General features: G+C 44.3%; 1 protein-coding gene across 2 annotated transcripts in view; it reads left to right on the top strand.

Moving 5' to 3' along the window:
* Nucleotides 1-2,348: 2,348 nt before the first annotated feature.
* PIK3R5 (phosphoinositide-3-kinase regulatory subunit 5) overlaps nt 2,349-16,551 on the top strand; it is a 55,360-nt gene continuing 41,157 nt past the window's right edge. Inside the window, exon 1 of one of the 2 annotated variants that reach the window (XM_035104694.3) lies at nt 2,349-2,502. The gene's annotated coding sequence lies outside the window, so the exon portion shown is untranslated. Of the gene's footprint in view, nt 2,503-2,728; nt 2,829-16,551 lie in introns of those variants that run through there. The other variant, XM_088661668.1, reaches the window with a different exon arrangement.

A 16,551-nucleotide genomic window follows, 5' to 3' on the forward strand; every position in this document is an offset into this window, starting at 1 on the left:
AAATAAAATTAAAGAACAGAAAGTGAGCGAACAGAAAATAATAATAATAATAATGAAACAATACTAACAATGACAGTAGACCACATCAGCACACAGATCTTAAATGAAACATAAGCTAATATAAACCTTGCAAGATTGATGCCCATATGAAATATGTTTGAACATTGCCAGAGCTGTGAGGTCCTCAGACTATTGCGTAATAAGACAGTGGGTAGTCATCCTTCCAGGCTCAACGTATCTTAGTCACCATGAGGGCTTGCACAATCCATGTAAGAAGAGCCTTCATTGATCAAATCAAAGGCCCCTACTCTCACAGCAGCCAACCAGTTGCCTTTGGGAAGCCAACAAGCACAACAGCACCCTCTCCTCCTCCTCGTGATTCCCAGCTACTGGTCAACAGAAGCATACTGTCTCTGCTGCTGGGGGCTATACATAGCCACCCTCACTAGAAGCCTTTGCCTTATTCTCCACATATTTGTCTTACCCTCCTTTAAAGCTGTCCAAGGTGGTGACCACATCCACAGCACAAGATCATCTTTGTGATGGAATGTCATGCCTCCTCCCTCCTTCTATGACCTGGGGGGATGACCCTTCAGTTTGAGGCGGGACGACACACTGTACCTTTAAAGCACATCCTTTACCCTCAAAGAATTCTGGGCCCTGTAGTTTGACCCCCCTTGCAGGGTAACCATTCCCAGCAACACTTCACTATAGAATCACAGAATTGTAGAGCTGGAAGGAACCCCCAGCAGGGTCAACTAGCCCAACCCCCTGGCATGCAAACTACAGTACCCAGAGATTGACCACTTATAAACGCCATCTCCAACTCCTTGAAAGATTCCATCAATGGTGTCTAAAATTTTACACATCACTTGGGAAGACAGGCGAACTAATATCAGTGTACTGGAAGAAGCAAAGATCACCAGTGTTGAAGCAATGATTCTTCAACATCAACTTCATTGGACTGGTCATGTTGTGCAGATGCCTGATGATAGTCTTCCAAAGCAACTACTATATTCCGAACTTAAAAATGGAAAGCGTAATGCTGGTGGTCAACAAAAGAGGTTTAAAGACTGTCTCAAGGCAAATCTTAAAAAATGTAGTATAAACACTGACAACTGGGAAACACTGGTCTGCGAGCGCTCCAGTTGGAGAACAGCCTTCACCAAAGGTGTCATGGGCTTTGAAGAAACTCGATCTCAGGACGCAAGGGAGAAACGTGCAAAGAGGAAGGCACACTTGGCAAATCCACACCGTGATCAACTCCCACCTGGAAACCAATGTCCCCACTGTGGAAGGACGTGTGGATCCAGAATTGGCCTCCACAGTCACTTACGGACCCATTGTTAAAACCGTGTTTATGGAAGACAATCTTACTCGGCTACGAGTGATCGCCAAAGAAGACAGTACCCAGAATTCTTTGAGGGAAAGGTAGAGCATGTAGCAGCTGAGATAGCATCGCTCAATCTTATGGCACCAAACCAAAAGCTCAAATGCTTTCTGGTGCCATCAAGGGACATTTGTTTTCAGTCTGCAGCATTTACGTATGAGCTAAACAAGCTATAGCTTAGGGCCCCACTCTCTTGGGGGCCCCCAAAAAATTAAGGGAAAAACTGGATGTACATTTCCAAAATATAAGATAAAAAACAAATAGAATAAAACCTATTTACAGCAACAGTGTTTTGTGTTGCTTAGGCTCCTATGATGTAAGTAATGGGCCCTGCCTGCTAGCCTGCTCCCTAAAATATCACTGGTTTGCTCATTTCTATATATAGGGTGCCCACATTCTGCATGGACTGGTTGCATGGCAACATGTGCAAATGGCTTTAGATACCTAATTAGGTCCATAAATTACCATATAGCATATATTCAACACAAAAAAACACCTACAATTTGTTGTTGACAAAGGAAGGACAGCTGGACCTATAAAGGGCGCCATTGCCTTCAGTAGCTTAGGGCCTCATCAAACCTAAATCCGGCCCTGGGCTGCAGCGCTACCGACCAAGGAGAGAGGTCGACCCCAGCGGACACTCAGTGGGGCTGACTTCCGAGTCAAGCGCGACTCAGACTGTGGCGACTAGCAGCCTTCTTCAGAAGGCCGGGCGCTACTACAACACTTCACCCTCTGACATTTTGAAATCAGCGGCGGGAAAGGAGGAAGTAAAGGGCGGGTTTACTTGGAAGGCGGCGGAGACAGCAACCGAGTCGGTCAGGAAACAAAGCCTCGCGCCTCAGCCCCGCTCCTGCCCACCGGCCGCTCTGAGGGAGCCGGGCTGGCTTCCTCCGCCCGCCACCTGGCCCGGGGAAGGGGCGGGGCCAGCCTGGGGCGGCCGCTTCGCGCCTCTTCCCTCAGCTGAGCAGCAGCTCGACGCCTGCAGTGTTGCTCGCGGCGGGACAGCGATGGCAAGGGCTGCCCCGGGCGCCGCGGCGCGGAGAACTTGAAGCGCCGCCGCTGCTAGGCTGCCGCCGAGGATGGGCGAGGCGCAGGGGCGTCCAGAGCAGGTCTGTCGTCGCGGGGGGTAGTCGCAGCACTGAGCTGGGGCTTGGAGAGCTCGCGGCTGCTCCAAAGTGGCGGGAGGGCGCGCCCCGGGGTCTCTCGGCTTCGTGACCAGGCTTCGTTGGGAGGGGGCCCGGAGGGAGGGTGTGTTTGGCTGGCTCCGAGGCGGACTGAGAAGCCCGGCGGATGTCAGTGGAGTTTCATCCTGATTGAGGTCGCCTGGGCAAGGCGTCTCAGTTTCAGAAACGCGTCCTGTTGGTTCGGGGCTACACGGATGCCGACTCTGCCTTGGGAAGGGAGCGCAGAGGCCATCGAGTCGAGCCCCGGTTCGGTGAGGAAATTCTGCAACATCCCTGGTCCTCCTCCAGAATTCTGATGAAGCCCCACTTTGTGTGTGTGTGTGTGTGTGTGTGAGAGAGAGAGAGAGAGAGAGAGAGAGAGAGAGAGAGAGAGAGAGATTTTTTTGAGGGTGGGTGAGAATATAAAATGGATAATTTCACCAGTGCCATTTCTTGGAAATGAATAACGGGGAATGGACTGGGGGGCGACCTGCTTGCCCGCTTCGTCGTGCTTCCCCGCGAACCCAAGAGAGGACTTGCTTCTCACGGGTTTCCCGGAGCCCTTCAAGAACGTTCGGCAACTTTAGCTGCCTTGACGCGTGTGTTCTAGCAGCATGACAAAGCTAGAAGTGTGCACCTAAGGAGTTGGGGAGGGGGAACGGGTCAGGGTCAGGGTGTGAATCCTGCACCAGTTCAATCTAGTTTCTGGGTCAAGGAACGCGGGCACGGATAAATCTTGCACATTGAGCCCACGGGAAAAACTTTTTAATTTTTTTAATATACATTTCGCACCATTTTGCTGTGTTTACTGCTTTGCAGCGTTTTATTCCGGTTAGGGAGGAAGGAGCTATTCAAGGCACAGAGGGCGTCCTCCCCACAACTACCGGAACTCTTTTTCAGCCCCTCCCCTCCCCTCTAGCTGAAATGTCCCTTTCTGAGATTTCTTTAGGTAGTTTGCTGCAAACTTTGTGAGCTTACCGTACCTTACGTCTGTAAGGACTAGAAACTTGTAAGCACGCTCTCTTTTTAATAGAAAGACCCTAGAGAAACTGAATCTTGTTCCCAATATGTGCCAGAATCCAAGTTTTCCCCTCCTGCACTCTGCATAATTACAGCCCTGATTAGAGTCCAGCAAACTATATTCAGCACTTCCTTCAATTTCCTCTTCCAGCTCTCAGCCTCCCCTCGCCTCATGTGTTGCAAAATCCTAAATACATTGCTTCCGCTAAAATGTAACCAAATGTGTATTTATTTGTCAGTAGAGGTGCAATGAAAAATATGGAAGGTTCATGCTACTTCATACGCTGCATTTTGTACACACTAGACCTTTAAAGCACACCCACCCCTGAAGAATCCTGGGAACTGTAGTTTAAGGGTGTTGGGAATTATAGCTCTATGAGTGGAAAACTACAGTTGCCAAGATTATTTTCTGCTGGGAAGGGAAGTACTTTGTGCTTTAAAGGTATAGTATGTATACACAGCTTCTAGAACTGTGATTGGTGCGGATGTGTACTTTCTCATCTGGGGTGAAGGACCACCTTGTTATTTCCCCTTTCCATTATACCAGGAACTGATGTCCCACCAAATGCCACTGGGCTACAACTCAGGGGATCCCTGACCATTGGCTGTGCTGGCTGGGGCAGATTGGAATTGGAGTCCAACAGTATCTGAATGGCTACACAGGTTCCCCACACACCTGCGTTATATGCCTCCGGAAGTTGGTGCAGGTGGTGACTTCCAGTGTGGACACTAACAGTGCAATCCTATGCATGTCTACTCAGGTGTGAGACTCATTGTTTGTCAGTTGGGCTTACTCCAGGTGTGTGTATCTATTGGTTCCTAACAGTGAGGTTGGGTTTACTTCCAGATAAGTGGGTTAAGTATTCCACTCTTAAGTCCCCTAACCTCACTCTGGCAATTATTTATTATTGGGGGAGTATATGAGCACATTGCTTATCCCCAGACTGATGGGCATGTCTGAAAAAAACAACATGATGTGGCCTTTGAAGAATCTGGTGGTATTCAATATTAACACATACCTGTTAATGTATCTGCATGGTAAAAAGATAATGAATTCCTTACTTTGTAGAGATGTTGATTATGTTTCTTATATTTGTACCCCCCTGCCCCCACTTTGCCATATGGTGCTGGGTGTTGTTGTTGTTGTTGCTGTTGTTGTTGTTGTTGTTGTTGCAGTGTGATAATAACTATTAATATGGGAATTGGCCTTGCCAATAGTCAGTTGGTTGGTGAAAAAATACAGAAGCACTCTTGAATGTGGATTGCATTAGCCAGTCTGTTCCTGGGTGCCCAGAGCTTGGTTTGCTCTTGCAGCTTGCTTAAGAGGTTGTGAAATGCAGTGTTGTTTTCTGGTCACAAGTGCTTTGTCTAAATTCCACATTCATTGTCTTCCACTGTTAGCCTGCCTATTCCCCTCAGCTCCTTATCTTGTTTTATCAATCCTCCTCCACAGCTCATTTGTTTGACTAATTTGAAATATAATCAAATGATCATTGGTGGGTTGTAAACCACATGGATACCTGACCTTAAATTCCAGGAGGGGTGCCGTTTCCTCCCCCCCCCAAAGACTTTGCTTCTAGTTTTTACTGCCTAACTCTTGGGGAGTTCACATTCTCATCCTGAGATACATCCTGAGATGCTTTGCTCGTTTAAATACTGTATTTTATTGTGCATTTGAAATATCGGTCAGGGTCATGTCTTCAAACTTCTTTTCATGTAGCCATGGCAAGGATACTTTAGTATTATTACTGTTATTCTAGTCTAGATCATTTTGTATCCACTAATCTGTCCAGTTTTGGAATGTGACACCAACAAAGGATCTGTCTGCAACATTAAGGCTACAAAGCTATGCATTCTTTCTGTGGATGTTAAGTCCCACTGAACACAGTAGGACTTACTTCCAAGTTAACATGGACAGGCTTGTGCTGCATATGTATTAACTAGAAGTGAAATGCATTTAAGAAACAAACTCTAACAGCAGTTTTAGATGCTACAGTTTGAAGGTTCTTCCCCACTGAGGCTTGCTTGGGACAAGCATTACTACTTTCTAGTGGAAGGCTGAGACCTTTCCCTACTCCTAGGCATTTGGTGGTATATCACTGGCTACATTTAGTGTGAATTGGTTTAATGCTGGTGATGTCTTGCAGGTATCTTTTTATTTTTTGGTGTTGCTTATTTTATTGTTATGGTTGTCAATTTCTTTTTCTGAGTTGACCTAGAACTAATTTTGTGCAAGGGGCCTTCATAATCAAAATCATGTTAAATAAATGATACAGTCAAGCTTTGAATTTGGACTTCCTTCTTTAAGGCGTTAGCCATTTCAAACACTTATGGACTGATGCTACTATCATTTTTTTTAAATTAAAAAAATTCAATGCAGTACTAGTTTCAATTACAGTGTGGCTTTATATGAAGCTTTGGTATCACAGAAGAGGCTGTGAGTTTCTGTAGTAGCTAAAAGTGGAGCTTTCATTAAGAAACGAGAACTCGGGAGGGTACGCTGCTTTCATAATGAGACAGTTTTCTACACTGCCATTATGGTACTGAAGAACCCAGCTGCCAATTGCTACTTTGGTAGGACAATTCTCTCCCCCCCCCACTTCACCCCTTCCTAGTTCTAGTGTCCTCTATGAAGCCTTGTTGGTAAAACACACGGTCTGCTCCCATCCCCTGTTTTCCCCCCTGTTTAGCAAATAGAAAATGTACAGAATACCCTTGGAAGTGAATGAATGGAATCATTTTTCTAAATGCTTTTTAGATCTTTAATTTTGTTTGCTTTTTGCAATACATTTGTTTCCCCTGTAAGTAAAGAAGAATGTGGATGTGGGGGGGGGGGCAGGGACCATCCACTATCTCTAAATGAAAATAGTTTTGAAGTCCAAAGAAAGAAAGGCTTAAGTCTCAAGGGAGTCAAAGCCGTACATACCTTCTGAGAACAGTCATGGGAACAAAAGCTTCATTCATTTTAGAGTTGAGCTGGATGAACATACGAGGTGTGTTGATTTATGTCCTACTCTTGACTACCTTGAGCTCTAGTGTGTGTTGGAAAACCTCTTACAATTTTTACCTAAATGAGTGCACAGCCTAAACGATTGCCCATATGAAGCAGAAAAAGCGGTCTTAAAGCAAGATAATCTTAACATGATGCTGACACTCTACACAAAGTTGCCTCCTCCTAGTTCCCAGTGCCTCTTCTCCCATTTATCTTTCTCTCTCCCACCCCAGCCATGCATGAAACTGTACATTCATGTTGGTTCTCTTTTTCCCAAATGTTCTATGCTGCAGTCACTTTGTGTGTCAAAAGGCTGCAGACTTTGTGTTGCAGGGGGAATTGATCTAATTGGCTGCTCACTCACAGCATGGTTTTCTCTTTGGATGTTTCTCCTTCCTTACTTCTTTATCACAGAATCATAGAGTTGGAAGGGACCACGAGGATAATCTAGTCCAACCCCCTGCAATGCAGGAATCTTTTGTCCAAAGTGGGGCTTGAACTCACAATCCTGAGATTAAAAGTCTCATGCTCTGCCAGCTGAGCTATCTCCCATCACTCCTGAACCATCTAGTCCAGGGGTAGGCACATAGCTGTCAAATCTCCTGTTTTTTTGCGGGAAACCCCCATATTTAAACCCGTTTCCCGCTGTTATCCCAAATTGAAAAAATCCTGTAAATCCCCTGGATTTCCTACCGGCCAGGGAGGCTCCTTCTGCACATGTCTGGGTGCCGCTCTGCCCATGTCTGGGCACCGGAAATCAGGCAGAGCGGCACTGGAAGTCGCTTCTGTGCATGTGTGGGCACCAGAAATCAGGCAGCGCTGGCACCAGAAGTTGCTTCAGCGCATGTCTGGACACGCGTAGAAATGACTTCCAATGCCGTGCTGCTGCTGATCCTGTATTTTTCTTACCGGGAGTTGACGCCTATGCTACGGTAGGCAACCTGAGGCCCGTGGGCTAGATGCGGCCCAGTTGCCTTCTCAATCTGGCCCATGGATGGTCCGGGAATCAGCGTTTTTTTACATGAGTAGAATGTGTCCTTTTATTTAAAATGCACCTCCGGGTTATTTGTGGGGCATAGGAATTCGTTCTCCCCCCCCCTGCAAAATATAGTCTGCCCTACCACATGGTCTGAGGGATGGTGGACTGGCCCACGGCTGAAAAAGGTTGCTGACCCCTGATCTAGTCTCTGCCCTTGAATTGAATCTGGCTGCCTGAATACAGCAGGCATCTTATGCATGCAACTTGGGAGCAGGTCCATCACTATGGGACTTAACTGTGGGGAAACCTCGTGGGAAGCAGCTGTGAAACTCAATGGACATCGGGAATGTCCTCTATTCACCTGCTTGTCCTATATATTTAAGAACAAAAACCAATGGAGTAAAAATTCCAGAGCACTGCTGCAGATGATTGTGTACATTGCCTCTTCTGCTATATCACACCTTCATCAATTATGACTTTCAAGTTACTGTGTTATAAATCTTTCAAAATGCCTCCCATTGTTTTTGCTTGATGTTGACTGTTCCCTTGAGGAGTTATTCCAAGTCACCAGCATAGTATATCTATTTAGATTGTATCCTGGATCTGGAACTTTGTTGTAAACAAAACAAGCATCCTTCCAGTTGCCACTTCCTTCAGTTTCCTCCATTGTTTTTAGCCATCTGCATTCATGAAACATGTTGGCTGTTTTTTTTTTTTTAAAAAAAAAAGGTTCACATGTATTGATGCAATAGTTTACCTTGTCCTCTTGGTGTTTGTTGATTCATAGGAGGGCAGATCTGGGACTTACACAGGCCAGGCTACATACCCTGGCCCAATACATTTTCCTATCTGAGGTGAAGCAACAACGTTCTTTCACATCCTAAAATCAAGGTGCAGAGTCTCCAAAACTGGTCAAGGTATTTTGGCACCTGAGACAGAATATCTCACAATTGGCTCCCTCTTTCCCTGAGGGCAGAAATGAAAAAAATTACCTCATATGTACTATAGGTTTAAAGCAGAAGCATACCATTTTAAATAGTCATGGCTTTCACCAAATAATCCTGGGAGGTGCAGGTGGTTAACAACAACAACAACAACAACAACAACAACAACAACAACAACAACAACAACATATATACCCCACCTATATGGCTGGGTTTCCCCAGCCACTCTAGGCAGTTTACAGCATATATAAAAACATTAAGGGTGCTGAAAGTTCTTAGGAAACCCCCTAATAAACCACAGTTCCCAGGAATTTGCAGGGAAACCTTGACTGATTAAAGTGGTATGATACTGCTTTAAATGTATAGTGCAGACAGGGCCAATAACAAATCACAATTCACTGGGTTTATTAGTATTATTTACTTGAAATCAATTGCCTTGCTCTGTCTAATGGTAGAGTTGCCCCGCCAGGGTCTACAATATGATTTAATGCAGTAGTGCACTATATAAATCACATCTTGAGGCAAGAAACATTTTTTTGGTCTATTTTTGTGCCACTAAACAAGGGCACATGCTCGTGTCCTGCCACCTTCAAAAGAGCCAACAGTGAACAACATCCTGTAGAGGAAAATTATTTGCAAGACATCTGCTGCCTGATGCTGTTGAACAGCTTTTATTCCCCTATTTTTCCCCCAGTCAGTGATGAAAAGCATTCTTGTGGGGCTACTAAATTGGGGCCTCATTGCAAAGAGAAAAGGCTAGATCCCCTTCTTCCTCCGGACATTATGCAGGGTGTAGAGAAAGTGGAAAGGTTTCCCCCCCACACACACACCTCTGATAAGGCTAGAACTTGGCAGTGGCAGACTTCGGACTTAAAAATTTCAGTGTTGTCCTGTGCAATGGTGCCAAAATTTGGTGCTGCTCTTCCTTTTGCCTTCAATTGTTAGTCATTGTTGCAGTGCCCCCTACGGTGCCCTCTCAGCTCAGTGACCACCAGTGTGGCCGAACTGGTTGCACTTTCTTAAATCTGCCTCTGAGGCTCTGAACTCAGGTCCATCCAATGTTGGAAGGTTCAGCCACAGCTGGGCGAAAAAACTTTGCCCGAAACCCCAAAGAGCTTCTGCAAACCAGCACTGAGCTAGGCACTGGCTAGGTTTAATACGGCTTCCTATGAACACGAATAGCTGTGGCCCTTCAGATGTTGTTGGACTATAACTCTTCATGATCTGAGTCCAATAGCACACGGAGAGCTGGTGGTTAGCCAGCCCCATCTTGTTTTTTTAGCAAATCCCCATTGTCATACTTCTCCTCTCACAGTATCTGCTAATACATGGGGACCTGAGATGCAGGCTGTGTAGTAAAACACTGCGATGTTTTTGCCCATCATGCTTGATAATTGGGTTGCTCACACAGGGCTGAGAATGGTGAACTGGACCAGACTCATTCCTGTGCATTGGTAGAATTGTTTATATCTTTAAGTAGCTGGACTTTCATCTTATTTTGCAGAACTGTGGAAATGACCTGCCAGCCAATAGGTTTGAGGCAGAATAGTAGTTAATAGTTGAGCTATAGGTCAAACTTTAGGCTTTCTACCTAGAGGTTCATGCAAAGTTCAAGAACCAAGAGGAGTGGATGCTGATTAGAAGAGGCAAGACAACAGCTGTAAAGCCAGTAAATAATGGGAGGTGAAGCATGCATGTTTAAAAGGCCCGAGCCCTTGACCTAAGGTGTACAATGGTAGAGTTGCTACTATACCCAACATAGAATAATGGAGGTGATGAAATGCAATGGAAGAGAACAGGAGGGGAGGCAACCCTCAACTTAATCCTAAGTGGTGCTCAGGACTTAAGTAATGTGCAAGTGTTCTTTGGCTGATTGGGAACAGTGTTCACAGTGCTATCAAATTCATCACACTATATGCAGGTGAACAATTGCCAAGAAAGTCCAACATTTGACTTCTAAAGAGGAAACTTCCCCCAAATGAGGGGATTGATAAAAAGAAAATTGAAAGGGAAAATGAAGAGGGCCAACTCACTCTATAAAGCTGGGAGAAGTTGTTGTAAATGAGGGGTCAGCAACCTTTTTCAGTCGTGGGCCGGTCCACTGTCTGCTACTAGTTCTGCTACTAGAATACAGACTGCAATTCAGGCAAGGTAGCCCTAGGACTGAGAGAATGCCAGTATGGTTAATGAACGAATTCCACATTAGGGACCATTAGGAAAATGATTTTTTAAAATACTTTTTTTTCTAATATCTTAAAGACTTAGTACAGTACAAATATATGGTACACTTGGAATGCTGTCTTAAGTTATGATCACTGGTGTTTGTGCATTGGGATGTCCTTTTTTTTTAGGGCGGGCATCAATGGCTATGTAAGCTGGGTGTTTTATGTGAGGCAGGAGGTGAAGGGGATTTTTGCATATATCATGCAGTTTGGGGAAAGATTTGAGAAACATTTTCAGCATACTAAGAAATTACTTCATTCTGCCAGTGGTCTGGGGGTGGGGAAGTTCCCTATTTTTTTTCCTACATCAAAACATGAAATCGTGTGACATTATGGTCATGAAGAAAGTCTGGAGGAAGCATGGGTTTGCAAAATAAAATATAGGGATGTTTGCTAAAGTCCTCTCTAAAAGTTCATTTAGGCCAGATATGTGAAACTTGTGCCCCGCCTCCCCCATGCTGTTGCACTCCAAGTTCCATCAGCCCAACCAGCATGACCCATTGTCAGGGGTGATGGGAGTTATAGTCCAACAACATCTGGCAGGCCACAGGACCCCTGATCTTGGGAATGATATCTCAGATTTTCAAAACTCACCTGTGGATAGCTGATGCTGCTTTATAGAATGAGTACTGTCCAATTTGTTTTGCTGGTAACACAAATGCAAGAAAACTGTCCTGGGAGCATTGCACTGAGGCTTTTAGCAATTGTGTGGGTGCTAGTGGGCCCCAGCAAGACAAAGAAAATCATGCTATCTGCTTATAAACACAAGATCTTAATCTAACCACAAAGACATAGCAACCCACCACAAACAAAAATACACACTTTGCTGGCTTATAACTGCTCATGGTGATAGTACATATTTCTACGTGCAGAAATTAAGGTTTCGCCTACTGATACCCGCACATCTGCTTCCGCCCTTCTTATCTATGCACACATGCTTAATTTCTTGCTTTATGCTGCTTCTTCCATTAAGATACATCTTTCCATCCCCACCACCCTAACCTGCCTGGGATGAAAGGGTTTTAAGTCCATCAATGATTTAATAGAACTTATTGACTGCTTTTCACCAAAAGGTCCTAAAGTAGTCTCCCAGCAGAATAAAAAAGTGCAAACCTTAAAGCAAAATAACCCAACAGCAAGAACATATAAATTCTACTTCCTCCTTTCAGTTCTCCTGGGAAGGTCTTGATCTATATTTGGGGAGAGATGTGAACTCTTGCCATTCAATGTAGGTTGCTTCTACTCCAGGGTGGAATAGTTTTGCTTCATTCACTTACATCCACACAATGCCATTCTCCTATGATGCCATCCTACATTTTCTCTGGGGCTCCTCCCCGTTTTGTCAAACCACAAAAAGTCTGACTTTCCCCACCCAGAAAAATGGAAGAGAAGTATGATCTCTGATGGTGTAGGTGCCTTCCGTCTTTTTTAAAAGGGCAAGGGGTGGATGGCAAGGGCAATGACATTTTTGGGGAAAACTGAACCCATCACTGCTCAGCACACATTTGTTATAATACTTCTGATGGGTGCCATTTTGTGACCTCATGTTTGTTCTCCCAAGTGATTGCTAAAATGCTTTTCTGGCTATAACTTTTGTTGTTGTTGTTGGTTGTTGTTGTTATTGTTGTTGGCATATCACTATAACACCATCATGCTATATATAGCACAGGGCCAGGCAGCCCATAAAACGAGGTGAGGCAGTTGATCTGTCCTCCTCGTCCTCTCCCACCCATTTCCTTCGCCTCAGCCCACCTCCTCTACAGCTGTCCATGCCCTCTGCCAGGTGGGTGCAGAGAAGGCGGTGGCAGCGGGGAGCTATGGAAGAAGAGGTGGCATTTTTTCTGGTTTGCACGGTGGGACAAAACATCCCAAGCCAGCCCTGCTACAGCATTATTATAGTATGTGTCATTAGACTATAGTATCAGAGCAGTATGGTTATAGCAACCCTAAACCTCTTTCATTTAAAAAAATCCAGAAAAGTGTGTTAGTGATCATTATTAAGAGATTTATTTACAGGAAAAACAAGCTCATAAAATGACAGCCACCACCAGAGTTATAAACTGCAAATGGCCTTTTCCAAAGCAGCCAGGGCATGGTCACTGGTATGGGAAGTATACACAGAAAAAGTTCAACACTCCTGAGAAGCATGGAGAGTCAACTGCAATTCCACTTGCAGATTACAGCAGAGGGGCAGGTGTCTGGGTAACATTAGGAGTCCCCTGTCTGGAAGCAGGCTTAGTTTGTTAAAGCAAGACATAAGAAACTATTCACATGACATCAAACCCTTATCCTTGAGTCACCCTACATTATGGGGAACTGCCTTCTTCATGGTAACCCTCGTGGTATTCTCTGTTATGGTTGCTTTAAAGAATGTTGGAGAAGCGAGAGACTCCTTTCGTTTATGACAACAGACTCACTTCCTTTCTCCTACCTGCCACACACGGTCCCAAATGTTGGGTGTCCAGATGCTTCTATTGGCAATAAAGGCACCAGTGTATCCGATCTTGGAACCAATGGTAGCGTGGTTGCTCCTGGAGTTATGAACAGGCCTTTGTGATGATGACTAAATGTCTCCACAGGCAGGTGCAGGGATTGGGGCTCTGGCATAACAATGACTGTGCTTCATAGGTTCTATGGATTAGCTGCACTTAAGCCTCCAGCATATTTGTCATGCTCCCTGCAGGGTCATGTGTGTGCCTGTATGTGTATTAGCTTTGCAGCCTTTACAGCTGAAAAGCATTTTAGCAATATTGAAAAATAAGAAGCAACCTGGAAATTCCATGTTGGAGATGAATATATCTAAAAGCTCAATCTGTGTAATATCCTCACTCTTTCTGGTCCCCTCCCTTTGACTACTTCTGCTTTTACTCTTTCTGCAAACCAGTTTCCACTTTTGCCTTGGGATGCAGGCCTCCGAAGTCTCTCTAGTGGCTGCTGTTAAGGATGTAGCCACACACATCTCCTGTATCCTAGAATAGTGCCAGATAATCCTCAAAGGTAGGTGGTTGTAGCTTTGGAGCACCTAGGATGGGAGCTTGTGCCCCCCTAGAAACATTTCCAAGGCTGCTGAAGCTGGAGGGTGTTCATGGCGTCTTATCACCACTGCGATGTGGAGGTGGGGGGGAGCACAAGAGTTGGGTCCGCATTTTCCTTATTGACAGTATGTGTTTATGCACAACTGCAACATTTGGCAATAGTGATATCAAAAAGGAAGGGAAATTGTGTTTTCCTGTAACAAAGCACTGAGGGTTTTCCCCCCTGATCTCCCACAACAATAGAATGACAGGTGTGTGTTTTCGAGGGAGAATGTCTGGATCATCTCCAGTAACAGATTCATTGCTAAGCTCTGCTTCTTTACACTATGATATTGAAGTCAGCAAAATCTTTGCACTTCATCACCATGATGCTGAAGTGCAGCATGTAGAATTTGGTGCATCCAGTCTTAGCTGGTTCATAAGGAGTGAGACTGGTAATGTCTGGTGTGTGTGTGGTGTGTGTTTGTGTATGTGTGTGTATTTTACATACACTCAGTTGTTCTTCAAAGTTTTGAGCCAAGAGTTCAGCAGAACATTAACAGAAACAAAATGACATATTTATTTATATACCACCCTTCAGTAAAGTATTGCATTCTTGAAACAAGTTGTAGAATCTAGCTGAATTTGGTACAAAATCTGGGCTTTCCAGGTGCAAAAATGATTAAAAGCACTGTCTACGGAATCTCTCACATTTTGGGAGCTGCTTCTTTACATCTGTGTTTTCCTCTATCTGACTGAAGATGAACATGTACTACACAAGAAAGAGTCATTTCCACATAGTTCATGTATGTGTCAGTTTTGCATGCCTTGTGCAATTGTGGATTTCTGAGATGTCATACCTTCCAACACTTCATGGGTCTAGAATGGGGAACTCTTATAGCACTTACCCTACTTCCACCTATAGGTTGTATTAATTTATTCTGCAATAATCTGTGCAGTAGAGTCAAACACTTGACAAGGTGAGAAATGTCAACTGACTGGTGACATGTTGGTCAAATGGTGGTGAAGTACCATAATTTTACTGAAAGACATCTGCATTACTTTCATGCAAGCTCTTAGCAAGTGTGCTAAGAACAGATATAAACATAAATGAAACATATTGTAATTGGGAATAAAAGCATGAATAAGGCAATGCCTCAGAAGATTTTGTTTCAGGAATAGCCAACATGGGGATGTAGGTATCTAACCTTTACTCAGAGTAGACCCATTGAAATTAATTGATTGAATACAACCCAGGATCCCCTCCAGATGCTATGAGATGGGACTGTCTAAGATCACTCTCTTTGAGTCTTCTGTGTTGAGTTAATGGGTAATGGTGATCTTGTGATTGCTGGTGTGCTGCCATTCCACCCAACAACTTTCAGATTATGACAGTAAATTATTAAACACATTTCTTCATGGTTTCCTGTTCCCCCAAATCCAGCTATAGGTTTTGGAACTTGTATTGGTGCTTAATCAACCAGCCTCTTTTCCATATATTGAGACTGGGCACTCATAATTCACAGTTTCTTCTTAGGTTCCCTTCCCTTGAAGTGCTGTAGAATGACAGGAAGTCAAATCTGCCACGGAACACATTATGCTTGTAGGGTAGAACTTAATTTGGGACTTGGGCTGCACATAGTTATGAATGGAGAATGTTTATTGGAAACCAATTGAGAAAGTGAACTTTGCTGTCAGCAGAGTTGGTGCACTGGAAATGAAAAGCAGAAGTGGGGAGAAAAAGAGGAACTGAATGGGCAAAATGTTAAATTATCATTTGGTTGATGCTGTTGGATTCCCCCAGCCCACCCTGCTTCCATTCCATACACAAACACACACAAATAGACACTTCCCTCCTGTCTATTTGTACAGAGAATAATGCTGACTGCTCTAGGAGATGCCTGAGTCTAGCAGAAGATAGCATCCAGAATAGATAGAACCTGGATCAGAGCTGAATCTGTAGATACACATGCTTAATGGGTAGTATTATAGGAGAAGATGCTTAGATAATGTGAACCTAGACCATTTAAGGCATTGTAATGTTAAAACCAAGTACCTTGCATTGGACATGGGGAAAGAAACCTTTTAATACTTGCATATGTCTTCAAATAAGAGTTATGTGATCACACAACAAGCATCCAACAGTGGTTAGGTAATGGTGTTCAGTACTAGATGGAATTTCTGAACCATCATAAAAGGCATTCCCATGTACAGCACATTGCAGTAATCTACATGGGAAATCACTAAGGCATGGATGCCAATGTCCAGGTCTCTGTCTTCCAGAAGGAACCTTTTCTAATCAGGTTCAACAAACCATGGATTGCCACTGACTGCAAGCACTGCTTTCTGCAGAGGTTGGCTGCTCTGGTGGGTAAGATTGCCCTAATAAGTACAGTATGCACTTTGATGCATTAATCCCAAACTGGCCATTTTGACATTAGACTAGGCTTACAGTCTTGGCTTCTTAATAAATATGTGGGTCCTCACCTGCTTGGTGCCGTGGAGTTTGTTATTGGAAGAGGCTATAGCCAAAGGGGGATGTGAAGTCATAGTCCAGATCGGGAAACTGCAACAGACACTTACCAGCACAGAATTTGGTGCTTCCCCTTGAAGGTGGTTTATGTGGGAGCAATTGCTGTATGTTAAAAATACAGAAGTATGGAAAGCTGGTAGGATCACTTTTGATGAAGCAACCATTTGATGGGCCTCCATGGAAGCACAATAAACAGTTTATGAGCATGAGAGAACTAATGTCCCATAACCTTGCATCTTGTGGAAGAGTTAGTCAAATCCACAGAACTAAGAGAGTCAAAGATTTCTTCAC

Source organism: Zootoca vivipara, chromosome 2 (genome assembly GCF_965207765.1).
Source record: "Zootoca vivipara chromosome 2, rZooViv2.hap1.1, whole genome shotgun sequence".
NCBI lineage: Eukaryota > Metazoa > Chordata > Lepidosauria > Squamata > Lacertidae > Zootoca > Zootoca vivipara.